The sequence below is a fragment of the Lathyrus oleraceus genome, chromosome 1 (genome assembly GCF_024323335.1).
Source record: "Lathyrus oleraceus cultivar Zhongwan6 chromosome 1, CAAS_Psat_ZW6_1.0, whole genome shotgun sequence".
NCBI lineage: Eukaryota > Viridiplantae > Streptophyta > Magnoliopsida > Fabales > Fabaceae > Lathyrus > Lathyrus oleraceus.
This window is the reverse complement of record NC_066579.1, coordinates 182,266,640-182,275,974: the sequence shown is the minus strand read 5'-3', so window position 1 is coordinate 182,275,974 and position 9,335 is coordinate 182,266,640.

The window sequence follows — 9,335 nt, the reverse complement described above, 5'->3', positions numbered from 1 at the left end:
TCTTGGTTCTCATTCCTTGGCACATGCGTAATGTCGACGATCTCGAAGTACTCCAATAGTTGTGTTGCCATCACGAAATACCTCAGCAAATTTTCTTTAATGCACTTATATTCTCGTGTGACTTGCTTAATTACCACCTCCGAATCTCCTCTCACCTCTATTTTAATGGCTCCTAATTCTTTCAGGATTCTAAGACCAGTTATTAGGGCCCCGTACTCGGCTTCATTATTGGAACATTTTTCGTTGATTCTACACTTGAATCTTGTCGGAATACCTTGCGGGGGATAATATCAATACCCTAATTCCTATTCCATCTTTGTGGCTCGACCCATCAAAATATAACCGCCAAGGGTTTGTGTCAACCATTTTTAGTGAAGGTTCGATCATAGCATGATCCACTATAAAATCTGCTACGATTTGGCCCTTCATAGCCTTTAAAGGTTTATATGTCAAAGAAAACTATGTTAAAGCTAGTGCCCATTTTCCAATTCGACTATGCAGAATAGGTTTAGACAACATATGTTTAATAACATCATAGTGAGACGAAACCTAAACATCAACTGGTTTTATATATTGCTTTAATTTCATACATGTGAAGTACATGCATAGGCACAATTTTTCAATCAGACTGTACCTAGTTTCAACATCTATCAACATTCGACTGAGGTAATATATGGGTCTTTCGACACCACTAATATCCTCTTGATCTAACATACTCCATATGGTCGTATCCGACGCAACAATATACAAACTCATATTTTTACTCCTACTAGGGTGCAACCAAATGGGAGGCTTTATAAGGTATCCTTTGGTGGCGTCAAAAGCCTCTTGTTGCTCTTGTCCCCAGTGAAAATCACTTTCCTTCTTAATCCTGAGTAGTGGAAAAAACACCTTCGTCTTGTCACTTAGATTCGATATGAACCTCCTCAATAAGTTGATCTTCCCCAATAAAAAGTGGAGTTGTTTCTTTATCGACGGAGGCTTGAGATCCATGATCGCCTTTGTCTTGTTTTGATTGATCTTGATGCCTTGTTTATGTACCATGAAACCTAAAAAGTCTCATGTATGTACACCAAAATCACATTTTAATGGATTCATTTTTAATCCATATTTTCTTATTCTATCGAATGAGCGTCGAAGGTGATCAAGATGATCCTCTTGCAATGACGATTTTATCACAATGTCATCAATATGTACCTGTATAAACTTTTCAATGAAGTCATGAAATATAGCATTCATAGCTCTTTGATAGGTTGCTCCTGCATTTTTTAGGCCAAACGGCATCACAACCCATTCGTATGTCCCCAAAGCTCCAGGGCATCGAAACGATGTCTCGGGGACATCATCTTCGGCTATGAGAATTTGATTATAGCCCGAATAGCCATCAAGCATGCTCAAATATTCAAAGCATGCGACCTAATCAACCAGCATTTCTGCCACAGGCATCAAATATTCAACCTTTGGCATGGCATTATTTAAATCTCTAAAATCTATACATATTCTAAGAGTTCCATTTTTCTTAATGACATACATTATATTAGCTAACCATTCGACATACCTTGCAGTCCCGATGAACCAACTTTTGAGGATTCTTTCGATCTCCTTCTTAATCTTCAAGGTGATCTCCGGAGCAAATCGTCGAGGATGTTGCTTCACTAGACTTTTCCCAGGTTGGATAGGCAATCGATGCTCCATCATGCTTTGATTTAAACTAGGCATTTCGTTATAATCCAGGAAAAACAGTCTCTGTATTCTATCAATACTTCAATCAGCTTAGCCTTTATCGTTTACCCAACTTTGGGACTTATGTATGTTGGTCTTTTTGTGACTCCATCTCCTAAATTAATTTCTTCGAGTGGGTCTTGTGCTTGCATCTTCTACAACTCATTTGATGGGTTCTTCTTGAACCCCAAAGGCTCATTGTCATAGATGCAATCAAGCCTCCGACTTTCTGAAGTTGTTATTTGGTCTCGTCACACCATCTTCCACTTCTTTGGCCTCGAAGGCCAAGTCTTGAAGCCTCTCATTTTCTAGAGTCGACTTTCTCTTGTTCAGCCAAATAAGCCAAAATTCGAGCCAAACTTTCTGACTCAACAATCATCTTCATCGACCAGGCCACCCCGTAGGTGGAATCACCATCTCTGGCTTAGTTTCTTCCTCAGCATCCCATATGGATCCATGATCGGGATCTAGGTTCAACACGCGACCGGTGTTAACTGAAGTATATGAACCTAATTCGTCATCACATGGCGCGATTTTCACCAAATGTTGGTCGAAGGATCTCTTCAAGCCCTTGGGATCATCGACCCAGTAATAACTTTGGTTTGCCTCAATGTTTTCCATGATGCCGTCTTTACGCCAGATTATGAGTCTTTAATGTACAGTTGAAGGAACCACTCTTATCCCATGGATCCATTCTCAACCTAGGAGTAAGTTGAAGTTAGCTTTGGAATCTATCAGCATAAAAAGTGACGAGCGTGTTGTTGTGCCTACAACTAGATCGACCTGGACAACACCCAGTATATTACTGGTTTTCCCTTCGTAGTTTGATAGAACCATGTTGTGTTGTCGAAGATCATCGTCGCACTTCCCCATTTTCTTAAATAGAGTGTAAGGCATTAAGTTGACGGTTGCGCCCCCATCTACAAATACCTTGTTTACTGCCACTCCATCAACCTTCGCTCTTATGAATAAAGGCTTCAGATGATACATCATCCCTGGGATGGGTCTTTCGAATGTGGCCTTCTGCTCCTCAACCACACTGTTATTCATGACGTAGTAGCAAAGTGGTTTCCCTCCAACCGTTTCGTCTGACATAAAGTCTTCCTCCCTTTTGGAGACTTATGATACCATGTCGTATTCAGCTGGTAATACTGATACAATGCCGTAGTTTACAATGAAGCCATCACCAAAGATGTCATCATTAGTTTCGTCATACATGTCTTCGTCGAACTCCTCGTCGGACTGGGGGGTATTCAGGCTCTCTTCCTCTGACTGAGGAGAGTACTCAGGTTCCTTCTCCTTCAGTTTACCCACGTCCCCTAACTCTTTTTCGACCTTAGACGAACACTTCATACTTTGGGAAGTTACTACTGTAAGGGCAAAGGTTCTTAGTCCTTGTTTTAATCATGTCAAACCTTTTAGTAGTGTACTTTGGACTATGTCATCATATCGTAGAGTGCATTCATTCTCTAACATGCTCAAAGTATAATTTAATGTGTCTATGCATATAAGAGCATCTCATATATGTCAATAATGTACTTAATCATTATTGGTACCATAGGTCCATAAGAGAATGATTTGGATTGACCAAAATACGTCTAAAAAAACTCATTTTTGACCATTTAAGAACCTTGAGTTGACTCATGCCTTTGAGTGGTTGACTCATTCATGCATATCACATTTTATGCAACTCTCAGGTATGAATAAGTCGAGTCATAGGTCAACTAAATCCTGGAAAAACAAGATGAGTCGACTCATCCACCTGTTGTGTCGACTCATTACCTACTTCATTTGAACCATGTTACTATGAGTGTGAACATGACGAGTCATAGGTCGACTCAATTCTGGAAAAACTTGTTTGAGTCGACTCTTCGCCTGTTTTATTTGAGTTGTTTGGCTGCGGGTCTGAACAGGTCGAGTAACCTGTGTGAACAGGTCGAGTGGCCGCTGTTTTTACTCCATTTTCTGCTGTGTATTTTTGCAAAAATATTTTGTTGTGTTTGTGACTTGGTTTATGCATCATACATATATTCTAGAGTTTCTTTTTCAACTGTCAACAAGAAAAGTGAAAGATATACACTAAAGTTCCTCTTCATCTTCATTCTTCATTCTTCATTGCATGTTTCAACAACTACACATAACAACTTTTGTTGATCATAGTGCATTGTTGTGGTGATAACATCCAAATAGGATTGTGTAATCTTATTTTGGGTAGAGGCTTCAAGTGAGTTTTTCTTGAATAAAACCGTAGGGTTTTGTCCTCCAAGAATTGGGGGTCTTTGCATAAATCTTTGCTTCATAGATTCAGCCGAGTGAAATGTTTGAAGAACAGCGAGTTCGTTCGAACAAGTAACGGTAACCGAAGGATTATAAAGAAAGGTTTGGGTTCAAACGTGTCATGATCGAAATCAACCGAGCTAGAGTTTTGGAGAACATGGAGTTCTTGCAATAAGGTAGCTACAATCGAAGGTTTGTTCGAAACATTTGAAGCACTTGGTTCAACTCAAATCAATGGGAGATAAGTAAATAGGATCTGCAACAACACTTAGTTTTGCTTGGTGGTGATCATTTATTATCTTGTATAAACTTTGCAATTTGATAATAAATATCTCAATTCTAGTTTTAAAATTGGGGGCAGACGTACCCTAAGCGAGGACGAAAGGGGATCTGCCTAAACAAATATGGTGTTGTTCTCTCTTTCTCTAACTCTTTAAATTCTGCATATATTGAATCTTGTGTGAAATTAATTGTAAACTTCATCTCGCTTAATTGTTGTGCATTAAAGTTGTTCGATAAATTGTTGCAATCACTTTGATTGTAACTAAGGAAAATTTTGCACAATTAATTCTAGTGAAATTGAGACTTGGTGTAGTGTGCACACCAAGTGTTTGATAAAATTAACCTCAAACAAGTTTATCAATATTTTGCTTGTTCTCTCATTGTGTTAACTCATCATTAGTGGTAACTATATCAAGGATTTGCATATGTGATCAATTGATTAAGATAGTTGTTGATTATCTTTATCTTAGTCATTCCATTAGCTTTCACGCATATCCGATCTTTCCATTAACGGATCATTTAGATGATCATGGTCTAGGGAGCTTTCGTAACATTTAAAAACAATTTTAAAAAGCTCTAAATTTTAAATACTGATCTATTCAACCCCCCCTTATAGATTGGTACTATCATCTAACAACTACTACTTTCTTCCCTGTCGGATCAACAGTCATGGCCATTGTTTGATTAGCCACCATTTTTCCTTGTCTTACCCCCATTGCATTTTCAACAGGCTTCAAATGTGGGGCCGTGACATTCTTCCCAGCTTTTTTATTCCGCTGGTAACGCCTCCACTGTGTTCTGGTCATTGGGTTCTTCCCTTTGTAATTGGGAGAAACCATATAGCCTCTTCTATCAACCTTCTCCTTTGAAGACGCTGTTTCTTTTTCTAAATCCAATACTCTCCACTTTGATCTCTCGCCCCCTTTCTGGTTTACCGACTCTACCCACTTCTCCTGTGGAACATTCGTCGGCGAAATGAAAGTCTTTGGTCGAGAATGTTGGAACTGCCTCCTGTATTCTTCATTTCATCATGGTGCTCCATGTTTATCGAACACGAATCTTGGGACGATAAGTTTCTCCTCTTTCAATGCCTTGTTGCCAAACTCCAATCTTTCAACGGTTTTCTCGTCGAACACCATGCTACACTTAGGACATAACAACACTTTTGACCTACTGACCATGCACTTTTCTTGTAAATTTGATAAGCTTTCGCCTGGTTGGGGATAGGCTGACTCCAATCCATTTTTAACCTTTTTTTCGAAACCATCAGTAGTTTCAACCATCAGTACTTCAAAAGACTCAACTAAGGACACCACATCCGAAGACTCCACGAGACCATCAGTAGTCTCAACCATCATACACTCGAGAGGCTCATAATACAAAGCTTCTTCCACCATCAGAGGGTCGGAGTCCACCTGCATCTTTGACCTTTCGCCAAATTGAAACCTTCCTTCTTTCAATGCCTTTTGTATCAAATCCCCGAAAAGAACACACTGATGAGTTTTATGACCAAGAAAATTATGAAATTGACAGAATCCCCTTTTCTTCTTTTATTCTAGAGGGGGATCCTTTAAACCTTGAGGGACGATGATTTGACCATCTTTAACCAATAGATCAAAGATTTCGTCGCACTTAGACACGTCAAACGTGTAAGTCTTTGCTACGTATTTATCTATTTTTTCAGCTTCGGTGGGGTTTTTCCCATTTGAGGGCCTTAAAACTTTACACATGTATGGAGGTCCAGGCTTAAGTTCTGCCACATTTACCTCGCTTTTTTCGACCAACTCTTCATCATCGGAAGAGCATCCTTCGACTGTGATATAAGATACTTTTTTATTTCTTATGATATCGACCAGTTTTGGTCTTCTCAGCTTTCAGGCGTTCGATGCATCGAACACTGTCAGCCAATTGCGCCATATCCCGAAGACATTGAGTATCCAATTTGTTTCTTATAGAGTAATATAAACCCGTGGTTGTTATTTCAACTAACTCATGCTCAGGGACTTGAGTAAAACATCACACTTTCAACAGTCTAAACTTATTCAAGTACTGATCAACTGACTCAGCAGTCTTTCATTTGACGCTAGCTAGTTCTTTCAGGCTAATCTTCGACTGCCCCATGTAAAATTGTTCATGGAACAATCTCTCCAATTGCGTCCACGTTTGGATGGATTGTGGAGGTAGCATTGTGAACCATGTGAACGCGTTTTTTGTAAGAGAACTTGGTAAGTATTTTAACTTCAAATCCTCATTATTCTCCATGTTGCCAACTTTGGTTTGATACCTGCAAACGTGTACGACGGTGGACTCCTCAGTATCCCCGACGAACTTGGTAAATTTCGAAACTTTCCACCCCCTAGGCAGTTCTGTCTGTAAGACAAAGTCTGGAAAATGTGAAGAGTATGTCGGCCTCTGTAGGCCTGGGCTTATTCCATTTCGCATTATGATATGTTCAATAATAGCCTCTAGGTTTTGTTCCTCAGCTGCAGCCTCTTGTCGAATCTGCCTAACCACATCGTTTAGATCCTAGTTTCTGTTGACCAAAACCACGGGAGACCTTCGAGCCACCATAGGAATCTGTTTGAACTCCTGATATTCTTGTTCGACCGTGTCGTCCGTCATTTCTTCTTATCAAACTAGGGTTTCTAGTCGAGGAGGAGGCGTGGGATTTTGACGAACTGGCACCCTAAGAGCCCCCTAAGAAGTCTCATATTCTGGTCATTTGAGTTGCCATTTGCTAGTAACTCTGTATAGAATCTTGGATCAAAGGCCCCAATTTGGTGCCCATTTGCTGAGTTAGCATATGGTCCATTTCATGATTACTTTCATCCATCGGTTGTCTTATGACTGCGACAGAGCTCGACGTGAAAGTTGTGATTGATTGAGATGACAATCCAAAACCTGGGGGTCGACCGAATTAGGTTGCCAAAGGTCCTAACCCCTGGTAACGTGGGAATGGAGATGATGATGCTTCGCCAAAAGTCGAACCCAGATTATGCATACTTTCAATAAACTCAGTCGGCATTCCCAACGTCCTGTGCATGGGGACTGTAAAACTGGGCATATATTATCCAGAAGTTCCCATTGTTGTTGGTGTCAGCGTTTGGGGATGACGCGGTGTTATAATTAGCCCAACATAAGCAGTCAAAACCACATGTATAGAGCTGAAACCAACATCGGTTGTCTGTGACGCAGTTGTGTCTCCCGCCGAAGACGTATCTTCGTGTGGTCGTGATGACACCATCTTGCCACTGCGTAGTTGCATATACTGAACACTTTACGTCCCACTAGGTGTGCCAATTTGTTTCTCGCCAACAATCTTCAGCCTTCCTATCTGAGGTTTACTTGCAGGACCGACTACAAAGTCCTAGATTTGGTGTTGATTATATGATTATTTCGTTGGTAAAGTGTTTGGAATATTTAATTGTAGTGAATGTAACATTTTACAAGTTAAAAATGCAATAAAGTAATGCAGTAAAGGACAAAATGTCTGATGTAAATGAACAAAAATAAACAAAGACAATTTGGTAAGTTAAATGACTTGTAAATATAAATGGAAGCAAAAGTACATTTTTTAGGGAGATGATTCTTTTCTCGTAAACACTTTGGTGCTTCAAGTATACTCCTACTGCAATGCTAAAAATGCCACCCTTGAAATGATACTTACAATTTGCTTAAATACTAGTAAAAAATAATCTTTGGGAGGTTACGATCCATTTACGAGATGACACGTGTCGGAGCACCTCTCCCACATTTGCATGTAACTTCCCACGTTCAGATATCCATAATTAATTTCCATCATTGTGTGTTGGCCTTCGACTTCGACCGGCTTCCCTCTGCGTCGACCCCGTACTCCGATTTTCTACCTCGTCGATCCAATCCTCTGACTGTCTTTCTTCTTCTTATTATTCTTATTATTTACCTTCCGCTTCTTCTTCTTCTTCATGTTGTTGTAGTTGTTGCTTGAGAGATAAGTAGAGAGAATGAGAATGTGCTCTGAGATAAAGAATTGAGAGGGAATTATAATTTTGAATATGATTCTCCAAAATTGTGATTGATCCCCAATCATTGAATAATGATTTCGATATATAGAGCTTGGGATTAACTAGTTAGAGCGGGTTTTAGAGCAGGTTAGTTAGAAGTTAGGGTAGGTTTAACAGAGTTAAATTCCAAGAGCAAAGCTTATTAAGATCACTAATAGAGTGAGGGATTCTGTTAGATCTAGTTATCAACTTCAATTAGTGAATGAGAGGTTACTTAATTGATTGGATATTAATAATGTTAAGTTGAGTTAGGATACAATTAAATTTTGGACTTGAAGTGCAATTTTAGTTAGTGAAATTTGAAGTGGTTTTCAGTTAGTGTATTTTGAGAGGAAAATTGTAGAAGCTAGCCATGTTAATCCACTGCTATGGAATTTTGAAGTTGAGTTAATGAATGAATTTTGTCTAAAATCTTAATAGAAAAAGTTAGTGTTAATAATTGGTTAATTAGTCTTGAATAAATTAAGGAATGTTAGTTATTATATGAGTCTGTCAAGGGTTGTTAGCTCAATTAGTTGAAGCAACGGTTAATGGAATGAGAAAAATTGAAATCAACTTAAAGTTATTTTATTTATTGATTTGAAAACTTAAACAAATATATTAATTATTGTTAGTATAGGAACTGTTTGCTTAGTTATGCAACTGATATTAGAATTAGTGCAAGAAAACGTGGTGGGTTGTTTGGAAATATTGAGATGATCTATGTTAACTTGTAGATTGTTATAAAAAAAGTTAAACCTTTTTGGTTATGTTTTTGAACTGGACTTGTTTAAATCACTCATTGAACTATGTTATATGTTGAGTTAGTTATTAGAGGTTATGTTGTTAATAGATGCAATTAGGTTGGTCATGGCTAGAATTGAAATATGATGGTTTAGCTAGTGTAAAGATTGGTAAGTGAAAAGTTAACATGTGTGTGAGATAAAGGTTAGTTGTTAGAAATCTTAACTTATTTAGCCATGTTATTGTTGAATTGATAGACATTAGTATTGGATTTACTTAGAATTAATT